Source organism: Spermophilus citellus (genome assembly GCF_964194105.1).
Source record: "Spermophilus citellus genome assembly, chromosome: 14".
NCBI classification, from domain to species: domain Eukaryota; kingdom Metazoa; phylum Chordata; class Mammalia; order Rodentia; family Sciuridae; genus Spermophilus; species Spermophilus citellus.
Window position 1 is genome coordinate 18,528,614 of NC_138194.1, and position 27,736 is coordinate 18,556,349.

A 27,736-nucleotide genomic window follows, 5' to 3' on the forward strand; every position below is an offset into this window, starting at 1 on the left:
ATCAGTACACCAATGCCACTTGGCACACCAAATTTCGTTCTTCTAGGTTAAACAGTTCGTTGGCAGTAACAGTTTTAATTTTTAGGTTTCACTCTGTTTTCTCTTATAAGGATACATGTAGTTGGAACTCTAAATCAAACACGGTTTGTGCTAGCTCTTTGAAACTTGACACAATAAAGTAGTTCCAAGTTCTATCTCTATGGTTTGTTTCCTATTGATGTAGACCTAAGCAGAGACTGGCGCAAATCACTTTCATGGAAAAGGGTTGCCAAGCTTCCAAAAAACTACGAGTTTCCTGAAATCTCAGCACACATTTTTTCACCCAATCTTGAGGACAGTTTCAGATAATGATCAGTACCCCAATCCCACTTGGCTCACCAAATTTCGTTCTTCTAGGTTAAACCGTTCCTTGGCAGTAACAGTTTTAATTTTTAGGTTTCACTCTGTTTTCTCCTATATGGATACATGTATTTGGAACTCTAAATCAAACACGGTTGTGCTAGATATTGAAACTTGACACAATAAAGTAGCTCCAAGTTCTATCTCTATGGTTTGTTTCCTATTGATGTAGCCCTAAGCAGAGACTGGCGCAAATCACTTTCATGGAAAGGGGTTGCCAAGCTTCCAAAAAACTACGAGTTTCCTGAAATCTCAGCACACATTTTTTCACCCTATCTTGATGACACTTTCAGGTAATGATCAGTACCCCAATCCCACTTGGCTCACCTAATTTTGTTCTTCTAGGTTAAACCATTCGTTGGCAGTAACAGTTTTAATTTTTAGGCTTCACTCTGCTTTCTCCTATAAGGATACATGTAGTTGGAACTCTGAATCAAACGCGGTTTGTGCTAGCTCTTTGAAACTTGACACAATAAAGTAGTTCCAATTCATATCTCTATGGTTTGTTTCCTATTGATGTAGACCTATGCAGAGACTGGCGCAAATCACTTTCATGAAAAGGGGTTGCCAAGCTTCCAAAAAACTACGAGTTTCCTGAAATCTCAGCACACATTTTTTCACCCAATCTTGATGACACTGTCAGGTAATGATCTGTACCCCAATGCCACTTGGCTCACCAAATTTCGTTCTTCAAGGTTAAACCGTTCATTGGCACTAACAGTTTTAATTTTTAGGCTTCAGTCTGTTTTCTCCTATATGGATACATGTAGTTGGAACTCTAAATCAAACACGGTTTGTGCTAGCTCTTTGAAACTTGACACAATAAAGTAGTTCCAAGTTCTATCTCTTTGGTTTGTTGCCTATTGATGTAGCCCTAAGCAGAGACTGGCGCAAATCACTTTCATGGAAAGGGGTTGCCAAGCTTCCAAAACACTACGAGCTTCCTGAAATCTCAGCACACATTTTTTCACCCAATCTTGATGACACTTTCAGGTAATGATCAGTACCCCAATCCCAGTTGGCTCACCAATTTCGTTCTTCTAAGTTAAACCGTTAGTTGGCAGTAACAGTTTTAATTTTTAGGCTTCACTCTGTTTTCTCCTATAAGGATACATATACTTGGAAATCTAAATCAAACACGGTTTGTGCTAGATCTTTGAAACTTGACACAATAAAATAGTTCCAAGTTCTATCTCTAAGGTTTGTTTCCTATTGATGTAGCCCTAAGGAGAGACTGGCGCAAATCACTTTCATGAAAAGGGGTTGCCAAGCTTCCAAAAAAACTACGAGTTTCCTGAAATCTCAGCACACATTTTTTCACCCAATCTTGATGACACTTTCAGGTAATTATCAGTACCCCAATGCCACTTGGCTCACAAAATTTCGTTCTTCTATGTTAAACCGTTCGTTGGCAGTAACAGTTTTAATTTTTAGGTTTCACTCTGTTTTCTCCTATATGGATACATGTAGTTGGAACTCTAAATCAAACACGGTTTGTGCTAGCTCTTTGAAACTTGACACAATAAAGTAGTTCCAAGTTCTATCTCTATGGTTTGTTTCCTATTCATGTAGCCCTAGGCAGATACTGGCGCATATCACTTTCATGGAAAGGGGTTGCCAAGCTTCCAAAAAACTACGAGTTTCCTGAAATCTCAGCAAACATTTTTTCACCCAATCTTGATGGCACTTACAGGTAATGATCTGTACACCAATGCCACTTGGCTCACCAAATTTCGTTCTCTAGGTTAAACCGTTCGTTGGCAGTAACAGCTTTAATTTTTAGGTTTCACTCTGTTTTCTCCTATATGGATACATGTAGTTGGAACTCTAAATCAAACACGGTTTGTGCTAGCTCTTTGAACCTTGACACAATAAAGTAGTTCCAAGTTCTATCTCTATGGTTTGTTTCCTATTGATGTAGCCCTAAGCAAAGACTGGCGCAAATCACTTTCATGGAAAGGGGTTGCCAAACTTCCAAAAAACTTCGAGTTTCCTGAGATCTCAGCACACATTTTTTCACCCTATCTTGATGACACTTTCAGGTAATGATCAGTACCCCAATTCAACTTAGCTCACCAAATTTTGTTCTTCTAGGTTAAACCGTTCGTTGGCAGTAACAGTTTTAATTTTTAGGCTTCACTCTGTTTTCTCTTATAAGGATACATGTAGTTGGAACTCTAAATCAAACACGGTTTGTGCTAGCTCTTTGAAACTTGACACAATAAAGTAGTTCCAAGTTCTATCTTTATGGTTTGTTTCCTATTGATGTAGACCTAAGCAGAGACTGGCGCAAATCACTTTCATGGAAACGGGTTGCCAAGCTTCCAAAAAACTACGAGTTTCCTGAAATCTCAGCACACATTTTTTCCCAGAATCTTGATGACACTTTCAGGTAATGATCAGGACCCCAATCCCACTTGGCTCACCAAATTTCGTTCTTCTAGGTTAAACCGTTCGTTGGCAGTAACAGTTTTAATTTTTAGGCTTCAGTCTGTTTTCTCCTATATGGATACATGTAGTTGGAACTCTAAATAAAACACGGTTTTTGCTAGCTCTTTGAAACTTGACACAATAAAGTAGTTCCAAGTTCTATCTCTATGGTTTGTGTCCTATTGATGTAGCCCTAAGCAGAGACTGGCGCAAATCACTTTCATGGAAAGGGGTTGCCAAGCTTCAAAAAAAATACGAGTTTCCTGAAATCTAAGCGCACATTTTTTTACCCAATCTTGATGGCACTTACAGGTAATGATAAGTACCCCAATCCCACTTGGCTCACCTAATTTCGTTCTTCTAGGTTAAACCATTCGTTGGCAGTAACAGTTTTAATTTTTAGGTTTCACTCGGTTTTCTCCTATATGCATACATGTAGTTGGAACTCTAAATCAAACACGGTTTGTGCTAGCTCTTTGAAACTAGACACAATAAAGTAGTTCCAAGTTCTATCTCTATGGTTTGTTTCCTATTGATGTAGCCCTAAGCAAAGGCTGGCACAAATCACTTTCATTGAAAGGGGTTGCCAAACTTCCAAAAAACTTCGAGTTTCCTGAAATCTCAGCACATATTTTTTCACCCTGTCTTGATGACACTTTCAGGTAATGATCAGTACCCCAATCCAACTTGGCTCACCTAATTTCGTTCTTCTAGGTTAAACCATTCGTTGGCAGTAACAGTTTTAATTTTTAGGCTTCACTCTGTTTTCTCCTATAAGGATACATGTAGTTGGAACTCTAAATCAAACGCGGTTTGTGCTAGTTCTTTGAAACTTGACACAATAAAGTAGTTCCAAGTCCTATCTCTATGGTTTTTTTCCTATTGATGTAGACCTAGCAGAGACTGGCGCAAATCACTTTCATGGAAAGGGGTTGCCAAGCTTCCAAAAAACTACGAGTTTCCTGAAATCTCAGCACACATTTTTTCCCAGAATCTTTATGACACTTTCAGGTAATGATCAGGACCCCAATCCCACTTGGCTCACCAAATTTCGTTCTTCTTGGTTAAACCATTCGTTGGCAGAAACAGTTTTAATTTTTAGGCTTCAGTCTGTTTTCTCCTATATGGATACATGTAGTTGGAACTCTAAATCAAACACGGTTTGTGCTAGCTCTTTGAAACTTGACACAATAAAGTAGTTCCAAGTTCTATCTCTTTGGTTTGTTGCCTATTGATGTAGCCCTAAGCAGAGACTGGCGCAAATCACTTTCATGGAAAGGGGTTGCCAAGCTTCCAAAACACTACGAGCTTCCTGAAATCTCAGCACACATTTTTTCACCCAATCTTGATGACACTTTCAGGTAATGATCAGTACCCCAATCCCACTTGGCTCACCGAATTTCGTTCTTCTAGGTTAAACCGTTCGTTGACAGTAACAGTTTTAATTTTTAGGCTTCACTCTGTTTTCTCCTATAAGGATACATGTAGTTGGAACTCTAAATCAAACACGGTTTGTGCTAGCTCTTTGAAACTTGACACAATAAAGTAGTTCCAAGTTCTATCTCTATGGTTTGTTTCCTATTCATGTAGCCCTAGTCAGAGACTGGCGCATATCACTTTCATGGAAAGGGGTTGCCAAGCTTCCAAAAAACTATGAGTTTCCTGAAATCTCAGCACACATTTTTTCACCCAATCTTGATGACACTTTCAGGTAATGATCAGTACCCCAATGCCACTTGGCTCACAAAATTTCGTTCTTCTAGGTTAAACCGTTCGTTGGCAGTAACAGTTTAAATTTTTATGTTTCACTCGGTTTTCTCCTATATGCATACATGTAGTTGGAACTCTAAATCAAACACGGTTTGTGCTAGCTCTTTGAAACTAGACACAATAAAGTAGTTCCAAGTTCTATCTCTATGGTTTGTTTCCTCTTGATGTAGCCCTAAGCAAAGGCTGGCGCAAATCACTTTCATGGAAAGGGGTTGCCAAACTTCCAAAAAACTTCGAGTTTCCTGAAATCTCAGCACATATTTTTTCACCCTATCTTGATGACACTTTCAGGTAATGATCAGTACCCCAATTTCACTTGGCTCACCTAATTTTGTTCTTCTAGGTTAAACCATTCGTTGGCAGTAACAGTTTTAATTTTTAGGCTTCACTCTGCTTTCTCCTATAAGGATACATGTAGTTGGAACTCTGAATCAAACGCGGTTTGTGCTAGCTCTTTGAAACTTGACACAATAAAGTAGTTCCAAGTCATATCTCTATGGTTTGTTTCCTATTGATGTAGACCTATGCAGAGACTGGCGCAAATCACTTTCATGAAAAGGGGTTGCCAAGCTTCCAAAAAACTACGAGTTTCCTGAAATCTCAGCACACATTTTTTCCCAGAATCTTGATGACACTTTCAGGTAATGATCAGTACCCCAATCCCACTTGGCTCACCAAATTTCGTTCTTCTTGGTTAAACCGTTCATTGGCAGTAACAGTTTTAATTTTTAGGCTTCAGTCTGTTTTCTCCTATATGGATACATGTAGTTGGAACTCTAAATCAAACACGGTTTGTGCTAGCTCTTTGAAACTTGACACAATAAAGTAGTTCCAAGTTCTATCTCTTTGGTTTGTTGCCTATTGATGTAGCCCTAAGCAGAGACTGGCGCAAATCACTTTCATGGAAAGGGGTTGCCAAGCTTCCAAAACACTACGAGCTTCCTGAAATCTCAGCACACATTTTTTCACCCAATCTTGATGACACTTTCAGGTAATGATCAGTACCCCAATCCCAGTTGGCTCACCAATTTCGTTCTTCTAAGTTAAACCGTTAGTTGGCAGTAACAGTTTTAATTTTTAGGCTTCACTCTGTTTTCTCCTATAAGGATACATATACTTGGAAATCTAAATCAAACACGGTTTGTGCTAGATCTTTGAAACTTGACACAATAAAATAGTTCCAAGTTCTATCTCTAAGGTTTGTTTCCTATTGATGTAGCCCTAAGGAGAGACTGGCGCAAATCACTTTCATGGAAAGGGGTTGCCAAGCTTCCAAAACACTACGAGCTTCCTGAAATCTCAGCACACATTTTTTCACCCAATCTTGATGACACTTTCAGGTAATGATCAGTACCCCAATCCCACTTGGCTCACCAAATTTCGTTCTTCTAGGTTAAACCATTCGTTGGCAGCAACAGTTTAAATTTTTAGGTTTCACTCGGTTTTCTCCTATATGGATACATGTAGTAGGAACTCTAAATCAAACACGGTTTGTGCTAGCTCTTTGAAACTTGACACAATAAAGTAGTTCCAAGTTCTATCTCTCTGGTTTGTTCCCTATTGATGTAGCCCTAAGCAGAGACTGGAGCAAATCACTTTCATGGAAAGGGGTTACCAAGCTTAAAAAAAACTTCGAGTTTCCTGAAATCTCAGCCCACATTTTTTTCACCAAATCTTGATGACACTTACATGTAATGATCAGTATCCCAATGCCACTTGGCTCACCAAATTTCGTTCTTCTAGGTTAAACCGTTCGTTGACAGTAACAGTTTTAATTTTTAGGCTTCACTCTGTTTTCTCCTATAAGGATACATGTAGTTGGAACTCTAAATCAAACACGGTTTGTGCTAGCTCTTTGAAACTTGACACAATAAAGTAGTTCCAAGTTCTATCTCTATAGTTTGTTTCCTATTGATGTAGCCCTAAGGAGAGACTGGCGCAAATCACTTTCATGGAAACGGGTTGCCAAGCTTCCAAAAAACTTCGAGTTTTCTGAAATCTCAGCACACATTTTTTCACCCAATCTTGATGACACTTACAGGTCATGATCAGTACAATAATGTCACTTGGCTCACCAAATTTCGTTCTTCTAAGTTAAACCGTTCGTTGGCAGTAACACTTTTAATTTTAGGTTTCACTCTGTTTTCTCCTATATGGATACATGTATTTGGAACTCTAAATCAAACACGGTTTGTGCTAGCTCATTGAAACTTGACACAATAAAGTAGTTCCAAGTTCTATCTCTATGGTTTGTTTCCTATTGATGTAGCCCTAAGCAGAGACTGGCGCGAATCACTTTCATGGAAATGGGTTGCCAATCTTCCAAAATACTACGAGTTTCCTGAAATCTCAGCACACATTTTTTCACACAATCTTCATGACACTTTCACATAATGATCAATACCCCAATCCCTCTTGGCTCACCAAATTTCGTTCTTCTAGGTTAAACCGGTCCTTGGCAGTAACAGTTTTAATTTTTAGGTTTCACTCTGTTTTCTCCTATATGGATACATGTAGTTGGAACTCTAAATCAAACACGGATTGTGCTAGCTCTTTGAAACTTGACACAATAAAGTAGTTCCAAGTTCTATCTCTATGGTTTGTTTCCTATTGATGTAGACCTAAGCAGAGACCGGCGCAAATCACTTTCATGGAAAGGGGTTGCCAAGCTTCCAAAAAACTACGAGTTTCCTGAAATCTCAGCACACATTTTTTCACCCAATCTTGATGACACTTTCAGGTAATGATAAGTACCCCAATCTCACTTGGCTCACCAAATTTCGTTCTTCTAGATTAAACTGTTTGTTGGCAGTAACAGTTTTAATTTTTAGTTTTCACTCTGTTTTCTCCTATATGGATACATGTAGTTGGAACTCTAAATCAAACACGGTTTGTGCTAGCTCTTTGAAACTTGACACAGTAAAGTAGTTCCAAGTTCTATCTCTATGGTTTGTTTCCTATTGATGTAGCCCTAAGAAGAGACTGGCGCAAATCACTTTCATGGAAATGGGTTGCCAAGCTTCCAAAAAACTACGAGTTTCCTGAAATCTCAGCACACATTTTTTCACCCAATCTTGATGACACTGTCAGGTAATGATAAGTACCCCAATCTCACTTGGCTCACCAAATTTTGTTCTTCTAGATTAAACTGTTTGTTGGCAGTAACAGTTTTAATTTTTAGGTTTCACTCTGTTTTCTCCTATATGGATACATGTAGTTGGAACTCTAAATCAAACACGGTTTGTGCTAGCTCTTTGAAACTTGACACAGTAAAGTAGTTCCAAGTTCTATCTCTATGGTTTGTTTCCTATTGATGTAGCACTAAGAAGAGACTGGCGCAAATCACTTTCATGGAAATGGGTTGCCAAGCTTCCAAAAAACTACGAGTTTCCTGAAATCTCAGCACACATTTTTTCTCCCAATCTTGATGACACTTACAGGTCATGATCAGAACACTAATGTCACTTGGCTCACCAAATTTCGTTCTTCTAGGTTAAACCGTTCGTTGGCAGTAACACTTTTAATTTTAGGTTTCACTCGGTTTTCTCCTATATGGATACATGTAGTTGGAACTCTAAATCAAACACGGTTTGTGCAAGCTCTTTGAAACTGGACAGAGTAAAGTAGTTCAAAGTTCTATCTCTATATTTTGTTTCCTATTGATGTACCCCTAAGCAGAGACCGGCGCAAATCACTTTCATGGAAAGGGGTTGCCAAGAGTCCAAAAAACTACGAGTTTCCTAAAATCTCAGCACACATTTTTTCACCCAATCTTGATGACACTTTCAGGTACAGATCAGTACCCCAATCCCACTTGGCTCACCAAATTTCGTTCTTCTAAGTTAAACCGTTCCTTGGCAGTAACAGAGTTAATTTTTAGGTTTCACTCTGTTTTCTCCTATATGGATACATGTAGTTGGAACTCTAAATCAAACTTGGTTTGTGCTAGCTCTTTGAAACTTGACACAAATAAGTAGTTCCAAGTTCTATCTCTATGGTATGTTTCCTATTGATGTAGCCATAAGCAGAGACCAGCGCATATCACTTTCATGGAAAGGTTTTGCCAAGCTTCCAAAAAAGTACGAGTTTCCTGAAATCTCAGCACACATTTTTTCACCCAATCTTGATGACAACTACAGGTCATGATAAGTACACCAATGTCACTTGGCTCACCAAATTTCGTTCTTCTAGGTTAAACCTTTCGTTGGCAGTAACATTTTTAATTTTTAGGTTTCACTCGGTTTTCTCCTATATGGATACATGTAGTTGGAACTCTAAATCAAACACGGTTTGTGCTAGCTCTTTGAAACTTGACACAATAAAGTAGTGCAAAGTTCTATCTCTATATTTTGTTTCCTATTGATGTACCCCTAAGCAGAGACCGGCGCAAATCACTTTCATGGAAAAGGGTTGCCAAGCTTCCAAAAAACTACGAGTTTCCTGAAATCTCAGCACACATTTTTTCACCCAATCTTGATGACACTTTCAGATAATGATCAGTACCCCAATCCCACTTGGCTCACCAAATTTCGTTCTTCTAGGTTAAACCGTTCGTTGGCAGTAACAGTTTTAATTTTTAGGTTTCACTCTGTTTTCTCCTATATGGATACATGTAGTTGGAACTCTAAATCAAAGACGGTTTGTGCTAGCTCTTTGAAACTTGACACAATAAAGTAGTTCCAAGTTCTATCTCGATGGTTTGTTTCCTATTGATGTAGCCCTAAGCAGAGATTGGCGCAAATCACTTTCATGGAAAGGGGTTGCCAAGAGTCCAAAAAACTACGAGCTTCCAGAAATCTCAGCACACAATTTTTCACCCGATCTTGATGACACTTTCAGGTAAAGATCAGTACTCCAATCCCACTTGGCTCACCAAATTTCGTTCTTCTTGGTTAAACCGTTCGTTGGCAGTAACTGTTTTAATTTTTAGGTTTCACTCGGTTTTCTCCTATATGGATACATGTAGTTGGAACTCTAAATCAAACACAGTTTGTGCTAGCTCTTTGAAACTTGACACAATAAAGTAGTTCTAATTTGTATCTCTATGACTTGTTTCCTATTGATGTAGCACTAATCAGAGACCGGCGCAAATCACTTTCATTGAAAGGGGTTGCCAATCTTCCAAAAAACTACGAGTTTCCTGAAATCTAAGCACACATTTTTTCACCTAATATTGATGACACTTACAGGTAATGATCAGTACCCCAATGCCACTTGGCTCACCAAATTTCGTTCTTCTAGGTTAAACCGTTCGTTGGCTGTAGCAGTTTAAATTTTTAGGTTTCACTCTGTTTTCTCTTATATGGATACATGTAGTTGGAACTCCAAATCAAACACGGTTTGTGCTAGCTCTTTAAAACTTGACACAATAAAGTAGTTCCAAGTTCTATCTCTATGGTGTGTTTCCTATTGATGTATCCCTAAGCAGAGACAAGCGCAAATCACTTTCATGGAAAGGGGTTGCCAAGCTTCCAAAAAACTACGAGTTTCCTGAAATCTCAGCACACATTTTTTCACCCAATCTTGATGACACTTTCAGGTAATGATCAGGACCCCAATCCCACTTGGCTCACCTAATTTCGTTCTTCTAGTTTAAACCGTTCATTGACAGTAACAGTTTTAATTTTTAGGCTTCACTCTGTTTTCTCCTATAAGGATACATGTAGTTGGAACTCTAAATCAAACACGGTTTGTGCAAGCTCTTTGAAACTTGACACAATAAAGTAGTTCCAAGTTCTATCTCTATGGTTTGTTTCCTATTGATGTAGCCCTAAGCAAAGACTGGCGCAAATCACTTTCATGGAAAAGTGTTGCCAAGCTTCAAAAAAACTACGAGTTTCCTGAAATCTCAGCACACATTTTTTTCACCCAATCTTGATGACACTTTCAGGTAATGATCAGTACCCCAATCCCACTTGGCTCACCAAATTTCGTTCTTCTAGATTAAACCGTTCGTTGGCAGTAACAGTTTAAATTTTTAGGTTTCACTCTGTTTTCTCCTATATGCATACATGAAGTTGGAACTCTAAATCAAACACGGTTTTTGCTAGCTCTTTGAAACTTGACACAATAAAGTAGTTCCAAGTTCTATCTCTATGGTTTGTGTCCTATTGATGTAGCCCTAAGGAGAGACTGGCGCAAATCACTTTCATGAAAAGGGGTTGCCAAGCTTCCAAAATAACAACGAGTTTCCTGAAATCTCAGCACACATTTTTTCCCAGAATCTTGATGACACTTTCAGGTAATGATCAGGACCCCGATCTCTCTTGGCTCACCAAGTTTCGTTCTTCTAGGTTAAACCGTTCGTTGGCAGTAACAGTTTTAATTTTTAGGCTTCAGTCTGTTTTCTCCTTTATGGATACATGTAGTTGGAACTCTAAATCAAACACGGTTTTTGCTAGCTCTTTGAAACTTGACACAATAAAGTAGTTCCAAGTTCTATCTCTATGGTTTGTGTCCTATTGATGTAGCCCTAAGGAGAGACTGGCGCAAATCACTTTCATGAAAAGTGGTTGCCAAGCTTCCAAAATAACTATGAGTTTCCTGAAATCTCAGCACACATTTTTTTTACCCAATCTTGATGGCACTTACAGGTAATGATAAGTACCCCAATCCCACTTGGCTCACCAAATTTCGTTTTTCTAGATTAAACCGTTCGTTGGCAGTAACAGTTTTAATTTTTAGGTTTCACTCTCTTTTCTCCTATATGCATACATGTAGTTGGAACTCTAAATCAAACATGGTTTGTGCTAGCTCTTTGAAACTTGACACAATAAAGTGTTCCAAGTTCTATCAGTATGGTTCGTTTCCTATTAATGTAGCCCTAAGCAAAGACTGGCGCAAATCACTTTCATGGAAAGGGGTTGCGAAGCTTCCAAAAAACTACGAGTTTCCTGAAATCTCAGCACACATTTTTTCCCAGAATCTTCATGACACTTTCAGGTAATGATCAGGACCCCAATCCCACTTGGCTCACCAAATTTCGTTCTTCTTGGTTAAACCGTTCGTTGGCAGTATCAGTTTTAATTTTTAGGCTTCAGTTAGTTTTCTCCTATATGGATACATGTAGTTGGAACTCTAAATCAAACACGGTTTTTGCTAGCTCTTTGAAAGTTGACACAATAAAATACTTCCAAGTTCTATCTCTTTGGTTTGTTTCCTATTGATGTAGCCCTAAGCAGAGACTGGCGCAAATCACTTTCATGGAAAGGGGTTGCCAAGCTTCCAAAAAACTACGAGCTTCCTCAAATCTCAGCACACATTTTTTCACCCAATCTTGATGACACTTTCAGGTAATGATCAGTACCCCAATGCCACTTGGCTCACCAAATTTCTTTCTTTAAGTTAAACTGTTGGTTGCCTTAACAGTTTTAATTTTTAGGTTCACTCTGTTTTCTCCTATAAGGATACATATACTTGGAAATCTAAATCAAAAACGGTTTGTGCTAGATCTTTGAAACTTGACACAATAAAGTAGTTCCAAGTTCTATCTCTAAGGTTTGTTTCCTATTGCTGTAGACCTAAGGAGAGACTGGCGCAAATCACTTTCATAAAAAGGGGTTGCCAATCTTCCAAAAATACTACGTGTTTCCTGAAATCTCAGCACACATTTTTTCACCCAATCTTGATGACACTTTCAGGTAATTATCAGTACCCCAATGCCACTTGGCTCACTAAATTTTGTTCTTCTAGGTTAAACCGTTCGTTGGCAGTAACAGTTTTAATTTTTAGGTTTCACTCTGTTTTCTCCCATATGGATACATGTAGTTGGATGTCTAAATCAAACACGGTTTGTGCTAGCTCTTTGAAACTTGACACAATAAAGTAGTTCTAATTGTATCTCTATGGCTTGTTTCCTATTGATGTAGCCCTAAGCAGAGACCGGCGTAAATCACTTTCATTGAAAGGGGTTGCCAAGCTTCCAAAACCTACGAGTTTCCTGAAATCTAAGCACACATTTTTTCACCTAATCTTGATGACACTTACAGTTAATGATCAGTACCCCAATCCCACTTGGCTCACCGAATTTCATTCTTCTATATTAAACCGTTCCTTGGCAGTAGCAGTTTTAATTTTTAGTTTTCACTCTGTTTTCTCCTATATGGATACATGTAGTTGGAACTCTAAATCAAACACGGTTTGTGCTAGCTCTTTGAAACTTGACACAATAAATTAGTTCCAAGTTCTATCTCTATGGTTTGTTTCCTATTGATGTAGCCCTAAACAGAGACTGGCGCAAATCACTTTAATGGAAAGGGGTTGCCAAGCTTCCAAAAAACTACGAGTTTCCTGCAATCTCAGCACACATTTTTTCCCAGAATCTTGATGACACTTTCAGGTAATGATCAGGACCCTAACCCACTTGGCTCACCAAATTTCGTTCTTCTAGGTTAAACCGTTTGTTGGCAGTAACAGTTTTAATTTTTAGGCTTCACTCTGTTTTCTCCTATATGGATACATGTAGTTGGAACTCTATATCAAACACGGTTTTTGCTAGCTCTTTGAAACTTGACACAATAAAGTAGTTCCAAGTTCTATCTCTTTGGTTTGATTCCTATTGATGTAGCCCTAAGCAGAGACTGGCGCATATCACTTTCATGGAAAGGGGTTGCCAAGCTTCCAAAAAACTACGAGTTTCCTGAAATCTCAGCACACATTTTTTCACCCAATCTTGATGACACGTTCAGGTAATGATCAGTACCCCAATCCCACTTGGCTCACCAAATTTCGTTCTTCTAGGTTAAACCGTTCGTTGGCAGTAACAGTTTTAATTTTTAGGCTTCACTGTGTTTTCTCCTATAAGGATACACATACTTGGAAATCTAAATCAAACACGATTTGTGCTAGATTTTTGAAACTTGACACAATAAAGTAGTGCCAAGTTCTATCTCTATGGTTTGTTTCCTATTGATGTTGCCCTAAAGAGAGACTGGCGCAAATCACTTTCATGAAAAGGGTTTGCCAAGCTTCCAAAAAAACTACGAGTTTCCTGAAATCTCAGCACACATTTTTTCACCCAATCTTGATTACACTTTCAGGTAATGATCAGTACCCCAATCCCACTTTGCTCAAAAAAATTTCGTTCTTCTAGGTTAAACTGTTCGTTGGCAGTAACAGTTTTAATTTTTAGGTTTCACTCTCTTTTCTCCTATATGCATACATGTAGTTGGAACTCTAAATCAAACACGGTTTGTGCTAGCTCTTTGAAACTTGACACAATAAAGTGTTCCAAGTTCTATCTCTATGGTTCGTTTCCTATTGATGTAGCCTTAAGCAAAGACTGGCGCAAATCCCTTTCATGGAAAGGGGTTGCCAAACTTCCAAAAAACTTCGAGTTTCCTGAAATCTCAGCACATATTTTTTCACCCTATCTTGATGACACTTTCAGGTAATGATCAGTACCCCAATCCCACTTGGCTCACCTAATTTCGTTCTTCTAGGTTAAACCGTTCGTTGGCAGTAACAGTTTTAATTTTTAGGCTTCACTGTGTTTTCTCTTATAAGGATACATGTTGTTGGAACTCTAAATCAAACACGGTTCGTGCTAGCTCTTTGAAACTTGACACAATAAAGTAGTTCCAAGTTCTATCTCTATGGTTTGTTTCCTATTGATGTAGCCATAAGCAGAGACCAGCGCAAATCACTTTCATGGAAAGGGGTTGCCAAGCTTCCAAAAATCTACGAGTTTCCTGAAATCTCAGCACACATTTTTTCACCCAATCTTGATGACACTGTCAGGTAATGATCAGTACCCCAAACCCACTTGGCTCACCAAATTTCGTTCTTCAAGCTTAAACCGTTCGTTGGCAGTAACAGTTTTAATTTTTAGATTTCACTCGGTTTTCTCCTATATGGATACATGTAGTTGGAACTCTAAATCAAACACGGTTTTTGCTAGCTCTTTGAAATTTGACACAATAAAGTAGTTCCAAGTTCTATCTCTATGGTTTGTTTCCTATTGATGTAGCCCTAAGCAAAGACTGGCGCAAATCACTTTCATGGAAAGGGGTTGCCAAGCTTCCAAAAAACTACGAGTTTCCTGAAATCTCAGCACACATTTTTTTACCCAATCTTGATGGCACTTACAGGTAATGATAAGTACCCCAATTTCACTTGGCTCACCAAATTTCGTTCTTCTAGGTTAAACCATTCGTTGGCAGTAACAGTTTTAATTTTTAGGTTTCACTCGGTTTTCTCCTATATGCATACATGTAGTTGGAACTCTAAATCAAACACGGTTTGTGCTAGCTCTTTGAAACTTGACACAATAAAGTAGTTCCAAGTTCTATCTCTATGGTTTGTTTCCTATTGATGTAGCCCTAAGCAAAGACTGGCGCAAATCACTTTAATGGAAAGGGGTTGCCAAACTTCCAAAAAAAATCGAGTTTCCTGAAATCTCAGCACATATTTTTTCACCCTATCTTGATGACACTTTCAGGTAATGATCAGTACCCCAATCCCACTTGGCTCACCTAATTTCGTTCTTCTAGGTTAAACCATTCGTTGGCAGTAACAGTTTTAATTTTTAGGCTTCACTCTGTTTTCTCCTATAAGGATACATGTAGTTGGAACTCTAAATCAAACGTGGTTTGTGCTAGCTCTTTGAAACTAGACACAATAAAGTAGTTCCAAGTTCTATCTCTAAGGTTTGTTTCCTATTGATGTAGCCCTAAGCAGAGACTGGCGCAAATCACTTTTATGGAAAGGGGTTGCCAAGCTTCCAAAAAACTACGAGCTTCCTGAAATCTCAGCACACATTTTTTCACCCAATCTTGATGACACTTTCAGGAAATAATGAGTACTCCAATCCCTGTTGGCTCACCAAATTTCATTCTTCTAAGTTAAACCGTTAGGTGGCAGTAACCGTTTTAATTTTTAGGTTTCACTCTGTTTTCTCCTATAAGGATACATATACTTGGAAATCTAAATCAAACACGGTTTGTGCTAGATCTTTGAAACTTGACAGAATAAAGTAGTTCCAAGTTCTATCTCTAAGGTTTGTTTCCTATTGATGTAGCCCTAAGTAGAGACTGGCGCAAATCACTTTCATGAAAAGGGGTTGCCAAGCTTCCAAAAAAACTACGAGTTTCCTGTAATCTCAGCACACATTTTTTCACCCAATCTTGATGACACTTTCAGGTAATTATAAGTACCCCAATGCCACTTGGCTCACAAAATTTCGTTCTTCTAGGTTAAACTGTTCGTTGGCAGTAACAGTTTTAATTTTTACGTTTCACTCTCTTTTCTCCTATATGCATACATGTAGTTGGAACTCTAAATCAAACACGGTTTGTGCTAGCTCTTTGAAACTTGACACAATAAAGTGTTCCAAGTTCTATCTCTATGGTTCGTTTCCTATTGATGTAGCCTTAAGCAAAGACTGGCGCAAATCCCTTTCATGGAAAGGGGTTGCCAAACTTCCAAAAAACTTCGAGTTTCCTGAAATCTCAGCACATATTTTTTCACCCTATCTTGATGACACTTTCAGGTAATGATCAGTACCCCAATCCCACTTGGCTCACCTAATTTCGTTCTTCTAGGTTAAACCGTTCGTTGGCAGTAACAGTTTTAATTTTTAGGCTTCACTGTGTTTTCTCCTATAAGGATACATGTTGTTGGAACTCTAAATCAAACACGGTTCGTGCTAGCTCTTTGAAACTTGACACAATAAAGTAGTTCCAAGTTCTATCTCTATGGTTTGTTTCCTATTGATGTAGCCATAAGCAGAGACCAGCGCAAATCACTTTCATGGAAAGGGGTTGCCAAGCTTCCAAAAATCTACGAGTTTCCTGAAATCTCAGCACACATTTTTTCACCCAATCTTGATGACACTGTCAGGTAATGATCAGTACCCCAATCCCACTTGGCTCACCAAATTTCGTTCTTCAAGCTTAAACCGTTCGTTGGCAGTAACAGTTTTAATTTTTAGATTTCACTCGGTTTTCTCCTATATGGATACATGTAGTTGGAACTCTAAATCAAACACGGTTTTTGCTAGCTCTTTGAAATTTGACACAATAAAGTAGTTCCAAGTTCTATCTCTATGGTTTGTTTCCTATTGATGTAGCCCTAAGCAAAGACTGGCGCAAATCACTTTCATGGAAAGGGGTTGCCAAGCTTCCAAAAAACTACGAGTTTCCTGAAATCTCAGCACACATTTTTTTACCCAATCTTGATGGCACTTACAGGTAATGATAAGTACCCCAATTTCACTTGGCTCACCAAATTTCGTTCTTCTAGGTTAAACCATTCGTTGGCAGTAACAGTTTTAATTTTTAGGTTTCACTCGGTTTTCTCCTATATGCATACATGTAGTTGGAACTCTAAATCAAACACGGTTTGTGCTAGCTCTTTGAAACTTGACACAATAAAGTAGTTCCAAGTTCTATCTCTATGGTTTGTTTCCTATTGATGTAGCCCTAAGCAAAGACTGGCGCAAATCACTTTCATGGAAAGGGGTTGCCAAACTTCCAAAAAAAATCGAGTTTCCTGAAATCTCAGCACATATTTTTTCACCCTATCTTGATGACACTTTCAGGTAATGATCAGTACCCCAATCCCACTTGGCTCACCTAATTTCGTTCTTCTAGGTTAAACCATTCGTTGGCAGTAACAGTTTTAATTTTTAGGCTTCACTCTGTTTTCTCCTATATGGATAAATGTATTTGGAACTCTAAATCAAACACGGTTTGTGCTATCTCTTTGAAACTTGACACAATAAAGTAGTTCCAAGTTCTATCTCTATGGTTTGTTTCCTATTGATGTAGCCCTAAGCAGAGACTGGCGCAAATCACTTTCATGGAGAGGGGTTGCCAAGCTTCCAAAAAACTAGAAGCTTCCTGAAATCTCAGCACACATTTTTTCACCCAATCTTGATGACACTTTCAGGTAATGATCAATACCCCAATCCCTGTTGGCTCAACAAATTTCGTTCTTCTAAGTTAAACCGTTAGTTGGCAGTAACAGTTTTAATTTTTAGGTTTCACTCTGTTTTCTCCTATAAGGATACATATACTTGGAAATCTAAATCAAACACGGTTTGAGCTAGATCTTTGAAACTTGACACAATAAAGTAGTTCCAAGTTCTATCTCTAAGGTTTGTTTCCTATTGATGTAGCCCTAAGGAGAGACTGGCGCAAATCACTTTCATGAAAAGGGGTTGCCAAGATTCCAAAAAATCTACGAGTTTCCTGAAATCTCAGCACACATTTTTTCACCCAATCTTGATGACACTTTCAGGTAATGATCAGTACCCCAATGCCACTTGGCTCACAAAATTTCGTTCTTCTAGGTTAAACCGTTCGTTGGCAGTAACAGTTTTAATTTTTAGGTTTCACTCTGTTTTCTCCTATATGGATACATGTAGTTGGAACTCTAAATCAAACACAGTTTGTGCTAGCTCTTTGAAACTTGACACAATAAAGTAGTTCCAAGTTCTATCTCTATGGTATGTTTCCTATTCATGTAGCCCTAGGCAGATACTGGCGCATATCACTTTCATGGAAAGGGGTTGCCAAGCTTCCAAAAAACTACGAGTTTCCTGAAATCTCAGCAAACATTTTTTCACCCAATCTTGATGGCACTTACAGGTAATGATCAGTACCCCAATGCCACTTGGCTCACCAAATTTCTTTCTTCTAGGTTAAACCGTTCGTTGGCAGTAACTGTTTTAATTTTTAGGTTTCACTCTGTTTTCTCCTATATGGATACATGTAGTTGGGACTCTAAATCAAACACGGTTTGTGCTAGCTCTTTGAAACTTGACACAATAAAGTAGTTCCAAGTTCTATCTCTATGGTTTGTTTCCTATTGATGTAGCCCTAAGCAAAGACTGGCGCAAATCACTTTCATGGAAAGGGGTTGCCAAACTTCCAAAAAACTTCGAGTTTCCTGAAATCTCAGCACACATTTTTTCACCCTATCTTGATGACACTTTCAGGTAATGATCAGTACCCCAATCCAACTTGGCTCACCAAATTTTGTTCTTCTAGGTTACACCGTTCGTTGGCAGTAACAGTTTTAATTTTTAGGCTTCACTCTGTTTTCTCTTATAAGGATACATGTAGTTGGAACTCTAAATCAAACATGGTTTGTGCTAGCTCTTTGAAACTTGACACAATAAAGTAGTTCCAAGTTCTATCTCTATGGTTTGTTTCCTATTGATGTAGACCTAAGCAGAGACTGGCGCAAATCACTTTCATGGAAAGGGGTTGCCAAGCTTCCAAAAAACTACGAGTTTCCTGAAATCACAGCACACATTTTTTCCCAGAATCTTGATGACACTTTCAGGTAATGATCAGGACCCCAATCCCACTTGGCTCACCAAATTTCATTCTTCTAGGTTAAACCGTTCGTTGGCAGTAACAGTTTTAATTTTTAGGCTTCAGTCTGTTTTCTCCTATATGGATACATGTAGTTGGAACTCTAAATCAAACACGGTTTTTGCTACCTCTTTGAAACTTCACACAATAAAGTAGTTCCAAGTTCTATCTCTATGGTTTGTGTCCTATTGATGTAGCCCTAAGCAAAGACTGGCGCAAATCACTTTCATGGAAAGGGGTTGCCAAGCTTCAAAAAAAATACGAGTTTCCTGAAATCTCAGCACACATTTTTGTCACCCAATATGGAATACACTTTCAGGTAATGATCAGTACCCCAAACCCACTTGGCTCACGGAATTTCGTTCTTCTAGGTTAAACCGTTCGTTGGCAGTAACAGTTTAAATTTTTAGGTTTCACTCGGTTTTCTCCTATATGGATACATGTAGTTGGAACTCTAAATCAAACACGGTTTGTGCTATCTCTTTGAAACTTGACACAATAAAGTAGTTCCAAGTTCTATCTCTATGGTATGTTTCCTATTCATGTAGCCCTAGGCAGATACTGGCGCATATCACTTTCATGGAAAGGGGTTGCCAAGCTTCCAAAAAACTACGAGTTTCCTGAAATCTCAGCAAACATTTTTTCACCCAATCTTGATGGCACTTACAGGTAATGATCAGTACCCCAATGCCACTTGGCTCACCAAATTTCTTTCTTCTAGGTTAAACCGTTCGTTGGCAGTAACTGTTTTAATTTTTAGGTTTCACTCTGTTTTCTCCTATATGGATACATGTAGTTGGAACTCTAAATCAAACACGGTTTGTGCTAGCTCTTTGAAACTTGACACAATAAAGTAGTTCCAAGTTCTATCTCTATGGTTTGTTTCCTATTGATGTAGCCCTAAGCAAAGACTGGCGCAAATCACTTTCATGGAAAGGGGTTGCCAAACTTCCAAAAAACTTCGAGTTTCCTGAAATCTCAGCACACATTTTTTCACCCTATCTTGATGACACTTTCAGGTAATGATCAGTACCCCAATCCAACGTGGCTCACCAAATTTTGTTCTTCTAGGTTACACCGTTCGTTGGCAGTAACAGTTTTAATTTTTAGGCTTCACTCTGTTTTCTCTTATAAGGATACATGTAGTTGGAACTCTAAATCAAACATGGTTTGTGCTAGCTCTTTGAAACTTGACACAATAAAGTAGTTCCAAGTTCTATCTCTATGGTTTGTTTCCTATTGATGTAGACCTAAGCAGAGACTGGCGCAAATCACTTTCATGGAAAGGGGTTGCCAAGCTTCCAAAAAACTACGAGTTTCCTGAAATCTCAGCACACATTTTTTCCCAGAATCTTGATGACACTTTCAGGTAATGATCAGGACCCCAATCCCACTTGGCTCACCAAATTTCATTCTTCTAGGTTAAACCGTTCGTTGGCAGTAACAGTTTTAATTTTTAGGCTTCAGTCTGTTTTCTCCTATATGGATACATGTAGTTGGAACTCTAAATCAAACACGGTTTTTGCTACCTCTTTGAAACTTGACACAATAAAGTAGTTCCAAGTTCTATCTCTATGGTTTGTGTCCTATTGATGTAGCCCTAAGCAAAGACTGGCGCAAATCACTTTCATGGAAAGGGGTTGCCAAGCTTCAAAAAAAATACGAGTTTCCTGAAATCTCAGCACACATTTTTGTCACCCAATATGGAATACACTTTCAGGTAATGATCAGTACCCCAAACCCACTTGGCTCACGGAATTTCGTTCTTCTAGGTTAAACCGTTCGTTGGCAGTAACAGTTTAAATTTTTAGGTTTCACTCGGTTTTCTCCTATATGCATACATGTAGTTGGAACTCTAAATCAAACACGGTTTGTGCTAGCTCTTTGAAACTTGACACAATAAAGTAGTTCCAAGTTCTATCTCTATGGTTTGTTTCCTATTGATGTAGCCCTAAGCAAAGACTGGCGCAAATCACTTTCATGGAAAGGGGTTGCCAAACTTCCAAAAAAAATCGAGTTTCCTGAAATCTCAGCACATATTTTTTCACCCTATCTTGATGACACTTTCAGGTAATGATCAGTACCCCAATCCCACTTGGCTCACCTAATTTCGTTCTTCTAGGTTAAACCATTCGTTGGCAGTAACAGTTTTAATTTTTAGGCTTCACTCTGTTTTCTCCTATAAGGATACATGTAGTTGGAACTCTAAATCAAACGTGGTTTGTGCTAGCTCTTTGAAACTTGACACAATAAAGTAGTTCCAAGTTCTATCTCTAAGGTTTGTTTCCTATGGATGTAGCCCTAAGCAGAGACTGGCGCAAATCACTTTTATGGAAAGGGGTTGCCAAGCTTCCAAAAAACTAGGAGCTTCCTGAAATCTCAGCACACATTTTTTCACCCAATCTTGATGACACTTTCAGGAAATGATCAGTACTCCAATCCCTGTTGGCTCACCAAATTTCATTCTTCTAAGTTAAACCGTTAGGTGGCAGTAACCGTTTTAATTTTTAGGTTTCACTCTGTTTTCTCCTATAAGGATACATATACTTGGAAATCTAAATCAAACACGGTTTGTGCTAGATCTTTGAAACTTGACAGAATAAAGTAGTTCCAAGTTCTATCTCTAAGGTTTGTTTCCTATTGATGTAGCCCTAAGTAGAGACTGGCGCAAATCACTTTCATGAAAAGGGGTTGCCAAGCTTCCAAAAAAACTACGAGTTTCCTGTAATCTCAGCACACATTTTTTCACCCAATCTTGATGACACTTTCAGGTAATTATAAGTACCCCAATGCCACTTGGCTCACAAAATTTCGTTCTTCTAGGTTAAACCGTTCGTTGGCAGTAACAGTTTTAATTTTTAGGTTTCACTCTGTTTTCTCCTATATGGATACATGTAGTTGGAACTCTAAATCAAACACAGTTTGTGCTAGCTCTTTGAAACTTGACACAATAAAGTAGTTCCAAGTTCTATCTCTTTGGTTTGTTTCCTATTCATGTAGCCCTAGGCAGATACTGGCGCATATCACTTTCATGGAAAGGGGTTGCCAAGCTTCCAAAAAACTACGAGTTTCCTGAAATCTCGGCAAACATTTTTTCACCCAATCTTAATGGCACTTACAGGTAATGATCAGTACCCCAATGCCACTTGGCTCACCAAATTTCGTTCTTCTAGGTTAAACCGTTCGTTGGCAGTAACAGTTTTAATTTTTAGGTTTCACTCTGTTTTCTCCTATATGGATACATGTAGTTGGAACTCTAAATCAAACACGGTTTGTGCTAGCTCTTTGAAACTTGACACAATAAAGTAGTTCCAAGTTCTATCTCTCTGGTTTGTTTCCTATTGATGTAGCCCTAAGCAAAGACTGACGCAATTCACTTTCATGGAAAGGGTTTGCCAAACTTCCAAAAAACTTCGAGTTTCCTGAAATCTCAGCACATATTTTTTCACCCTATCTTGATGACACTTTCAGGTAAGATCAGTACCCCAATCCCACTTGGCTCACCTAATTTCGTTCTTCTAGGTTAAACCATTCGTTGGCAGTAACAGTTTTAATTTTTAGGCGTCACTCTCTTTTCTCCTATAAGGATACTTGTAGTTGGAACTCTAAATCAAACGCGGTTTGTGCTAGCTCTTTGAAACTTGACACAATAAAGTAGTTCCAAGTTCTATCTCTAAGGTTTGTTTCCTATTGATGTAGCCCTAAGCAGAGACTGGCGCAAATCACTTTCATGGAAAGGGGTTGCCAAGCTTCCAAAAAACTAGAAGCTTCCTGAAATCTCAGCACACATTTTTTCACCCAATCTTGATGACACTTTCAGGTAATGATCAGTACCCCAATCCCTGTTGGCTCAACAAATTTCGTTCTTCTAAGTTAAACCGTTAGTTGGCAGTAACAGTTTTAATTTTTAGGTTTCACTCTGTTTTCTCCTATAAGGATACATATACTTGGAAATCTAAATCAAACACGGTTTGAGCTAGATCTTTGAAACTTGACACAATAAAGTAGTTCCAAGTTCTATCTCTAAGGTTTGTTTCCTATTGATGTAGCCCTAAGGAGAGACTGGCGCAAATCACTTTCATGAAAAGGGGTTGCCAAGATTCCAAAAAATCTACGAGTTTCCTGAAATCTCAGAACACATTTTTTCACCCAATCTTGATGACACTTTCAGGTAATTATCAGTACCCCAATGCCACTTGGCTCACAAAATTTCGTTCTTCTAGGTTAAACCGTTCGTTGGCAGTAACAGTTTTAATTTTTAGGTTTCACTCTGTTTTCTCCTATATGGATACATGTAGTTGGAACTCTAAATCAAACACAGTTGGTGCTAGCTCTTTGAAACTTGACACAATAAAGTAGTTCCAAGTTCTATCTCTATGGTATGTTTCCTATTCATGTAGCCCTAGGCAGATACTGGCGCATATCACTTTCATGGAAAGGGGTTGCCAAGCTTCCAAAAAACTACGAGTTTCCTGAAATCTCAGCAAACATTTTTTCACCCAATCTTGATGGCACTTACAGGAAATGATCAGTACCCCAATGCCACTTGGCTCACCAAATTTCTTTCTTCTAGGTTAAACCGTTCGTTGGCAGTAACTGTTTTAATTTTTAGGTTTCACTCTGTTTTCTCCTATATGGATACATGTAGTTGGAACTCTAAATCAAACACGGTTTGTGCTAGCTCTTTGAAACTTGACACAATAAAGTAGTTCCAAGTTCTATCTCTATGGTTTGTTTCCTATTGATGTAGCCCTAAGCAAAGACTGGCGCAAATCACTTTCATGGAAAGGGGTTGCCAAACTTCCAAAAAACTTCGAGTTTCCTGAAATCTCAGCACACATTTTTTCACCCTATCTTGATGACACTTTCAGGTAATGATCAGTACCCCAATCCAACTTGGCTCACCAAATTTTGTTCTTCTAGGTTACACCGTTCGTTGGCAGTAACAGTTTTAATTTTTAGGCTTCACTCTGTTTTCTCTTATAAGGATACATGTAGTTGGAACTCTAAATCAAACATGGTTTGTGCTAGCTCTTTGAAACTTGACACAATAAAGTAGTTCCAAGTTCTATCTCTATGGTTTGTTTCCTATTGATGTAGACCTAAGCAGAGACTGGCGCAAATCACTTTCATGGAAAGGGGTTGCCAAGCTTCCAAAAAACTACGAGTTTCCTGAAATCTCAGCACACATTTTTTCCCAGAATCTTGATGACACTTTCAGGTAATGATCAGGACCCCAATCCCACTTGGCTCACCAAATTTCATTCTTCTAGGTTAAACCGTTCGTTGGCAGTAACAGTTTTAATTTTTAGGCTTCAGTCTGTTTTCTCCTATATGGATACATGTAGTTGGAACTCTAAATCAAACACGGTTTTTGCTACCTCTTTGAAACTTGACACAATAAAGTAGTTCCAAGTTCTATCTCTATGGTTTGTGTCCTATTGATGTAGCCCTAAGCAAAGACTGGCGCAAATCACTTTCATGGAAAGGGGTTGCCAAGCTTCAAAAAAAATACGAGTTTCCTGAAATCTCAGCACACATTTTTGTCACCCAATATGGAATACACTTTCAGGTAATGATCAGTACCCCAAACCCACTTGGCTCACGGAATTTCGTTCTTCTAGGTTAAACCGTTCGTTGGCAGTAACAGTTTAAATTTTTAGGTTTCACTCGGTTTTCTCCTATATGGATACATGTAGTTGGAACTCTAAATCAAACACGGTTTGTGCTATCTCTTTGAAACTTGACACAATAAAGTAGTTCCAAGTTCTATCTCTATGGTATGTTTCCTATTCATGTAGCCCTAGGCAGATACTGGCGCATATCACTTTCATGGAAAGGGGTTGCCAAGCTTCCAAAAAACTACGAGTTTCCTGAAATCTCAGCAAACATTTTTTCACCCAATCTTGATGGCACTTACAGGTAATGATCAGTACCCCAATGCCACTTGGCTCACCAAATTTCTTTCTTCTAGGTTAAACCATTCGTTGGCAGTAACTGTTTTAATTTTTAGGTTTCACTCTGTTTTCTCCTATATGGATACATGTAGTTGGAACTCTAAATCAAACACGGTTTGTGCTAGCTCTTTGAAACTTGACACAATAAAGTAGTTCCAAGTTCTATCTCTATGGTTTGTTTCCTATTGATGTAGCCCTAAGCAAAGACTGGCCCAAATCACTTTCATGGAAAGGGGTTGCCAAACTTCCAAAAAACTTCGAGTTTCCTGAAATCTCAGCACACATTTTTTCACCCTATCTTGATGACACTTTCAGGTAATGATCAGTACCCCAATCCAACGTGGCTCACCAAATTTTGTTCTTCTAGGTTACACCGTTCGTTGGCAGTAACAGTTTTAATTTTTAGGCTTCACTCTGTTTTCTCTTATAAGGATACATGTAGTTGGAACTCTAAATCAAACATGGTTTGTGCTAGCTCTTTGAAACTTGACACAATAAAGTAGTTCCAAGTTCTATCTCTATGGTTTGTTTCCTATTGATGTAGACCTAAGCAGAGACTGGCGCAAATCACTTTCATGGAAAGGGGTTGCCAAGCTTCCAAAAAACTACGAGTTTCCTGAAATCTCAGCACACATTTTTTCCCAGAATCTTGATGACACTTTCAGGTAATGATCAGGACCCCAATCCCACTTGGCTCACCAAATTTCATTCTTCTAGGTTAAACCGTTCGTTGGCAGTAACAGTTTTAATTTTTAGGCTTCAGTCTGTTTTCTCCTATATGGATACATGTAGTTGGAACTCTAAATCAAACACGGTTTTTGCTACCTCTTTGAAACTTGACACAATAAAGTAGTTCCAAGTTCTATCTCTATGGTTTGTGTCCTATTGATGTAGCCCTAAGCAAAGACTGGCGCAAATCACTTTCATGGAAAGGGGTTGCCAAGCTTCAAAAAAAATACGAGTTTCCTGAAATCTCAGCACACATTTTTGTCACCCAATATGGAATACACTTTCAGGTAATGATCAGTACCCCAAACCCACTTGGCTCACGGAATTTCGTTCTTCTAGGTTAAACCGTTCGTTGGCAGTAACAGTTTAAATTTTTAGGTTTCACTCGGTTTTCTCCTATATGCATACATGTAGTTGGAACTCTAAATCAAACACGGTTTGTGCTAGCTCTTTGAAACTTGACACAATAAAGTAGTTCCAAGTTCTATCTCTATGGTTTGTTTCCTATTGATGTAGCCCTAAGCAAAGACTGGCGCAAATCACTTTCATGGAAAGGGGTTGCCAAACTTCCAAAAAAAATCGAGTTTCCTGAAATCTCAGCACATATTTTTTCACCCTATCTTGATGACACTTTCAGGTAATGATCAGTACCCCAATCCCACTTGGCTCACCTAATTTCGTTCTTCTAGGTTAAACCATTCGTTGGCAGTAACAGTTTTAATTTTTAGGCTTCACTCTGTTTTCTCCTATAAGGATACATGTAGTTGGAACTCTAAATCAAACGTGGTTTGTGCTAGCTCTTTGAAACTTGACACAATAAAGTAGTTCCAAGTTCTATCTCTAAGGTTTGTTTCCTATTGATGTAGCCCTAAGCAGAGACTGGCGCAAATCACTTTTATGGAAAGGGGTTGCCAAGCTTCCAAAAAACTACGAGCTTCCTGAAATCTCAGCACACATTTTTTCACCCAATCTTGATGACACTTTCAGGAAATGATCAGTACTCCAATCCCTGTTGGCTCACCAAATTTCATTCTTCTAAGTTAAACCGTTAGGTGGCAGTAACCGTTTTAATTTTTAGGTTTCACTCTGTTTTCTCCTATAAGGATACATATACTTGGAAATCTAAATCAAACACGGTTTGTGCTAGATCTTTGAAACTTGACAGAATAAAGTAGTTCCAAGTTCTATCTCTAAGGTTTGTTTCCTATTGATGTAGCCCTAAGTAGAGACTGGCGCAAATCACTTTCATGAAAAGGGGTTGCCAAGCTTCCAAAAAAACTACGAGTTTCCTGTAATCTCAGCACACATTTTTTCACCCAATCTTGATGACACTTTCAGGTAATTATAAGTACCCCAATGCCACTTGGCTCACAAAATTTCGTTCTTCTAGGTTAAACCGTTCGTTGGCAGTAACAGTTTTAATTTTTAGGTTTCACTCGGTTTTCTCTTATATGGATACATGTAGTTGGAACTCTAAATCAAACACGGTTTGTGCTAGCTCTTTGAAACTTGACACAATAAAGTAGTTCCCAGTTCTATCTCTATGGTTTGTTTCCTATTGATGTAGCCCTAAGCAAAGACTGGCGCAAATCACTTTCATTGAAAGGGGTTGCCAAACTTCCAAAAAACTTCGAGTTTCCTGAAATCTCAGCACACATTTCTTCACCCTATCTTGATGACACTATCAGGTAATGATCAGTACCCCAATCCAACTTGGCTCACCAAATTTTGTTCTTCTAGGTTACACCGTTCGTTGGCAGTAACAGTTTTAATTTTTAGGCTTCACTCTGTTTTCTCTTATAAGGATACATGTAGTTGGAACTCTAAATCAAACACGGTTTGTGCTAGCTCTTTGAAACTTGACACAATAAAGTAGTTCCAAGTTCTATCTCTATGGTTTGTTTCCTATTGATGTAGACCTAAGCAGAGACTGGCACATATCACTTTCATGGAAAGGGGTTGCCAATCTTCCAAAAAACTACGAGTTTCCTGAAATCTAAGCACACATTTTTTCACCTAATCTTGAATACACTTTGAGGTAATGATCAGTACCCCAAACCCACTTGGCTCACCGAATTTCGTTCTTCTAGGTTAAACCCTTCGTTGGCAGTAACAGTTTAAATTTTTAGG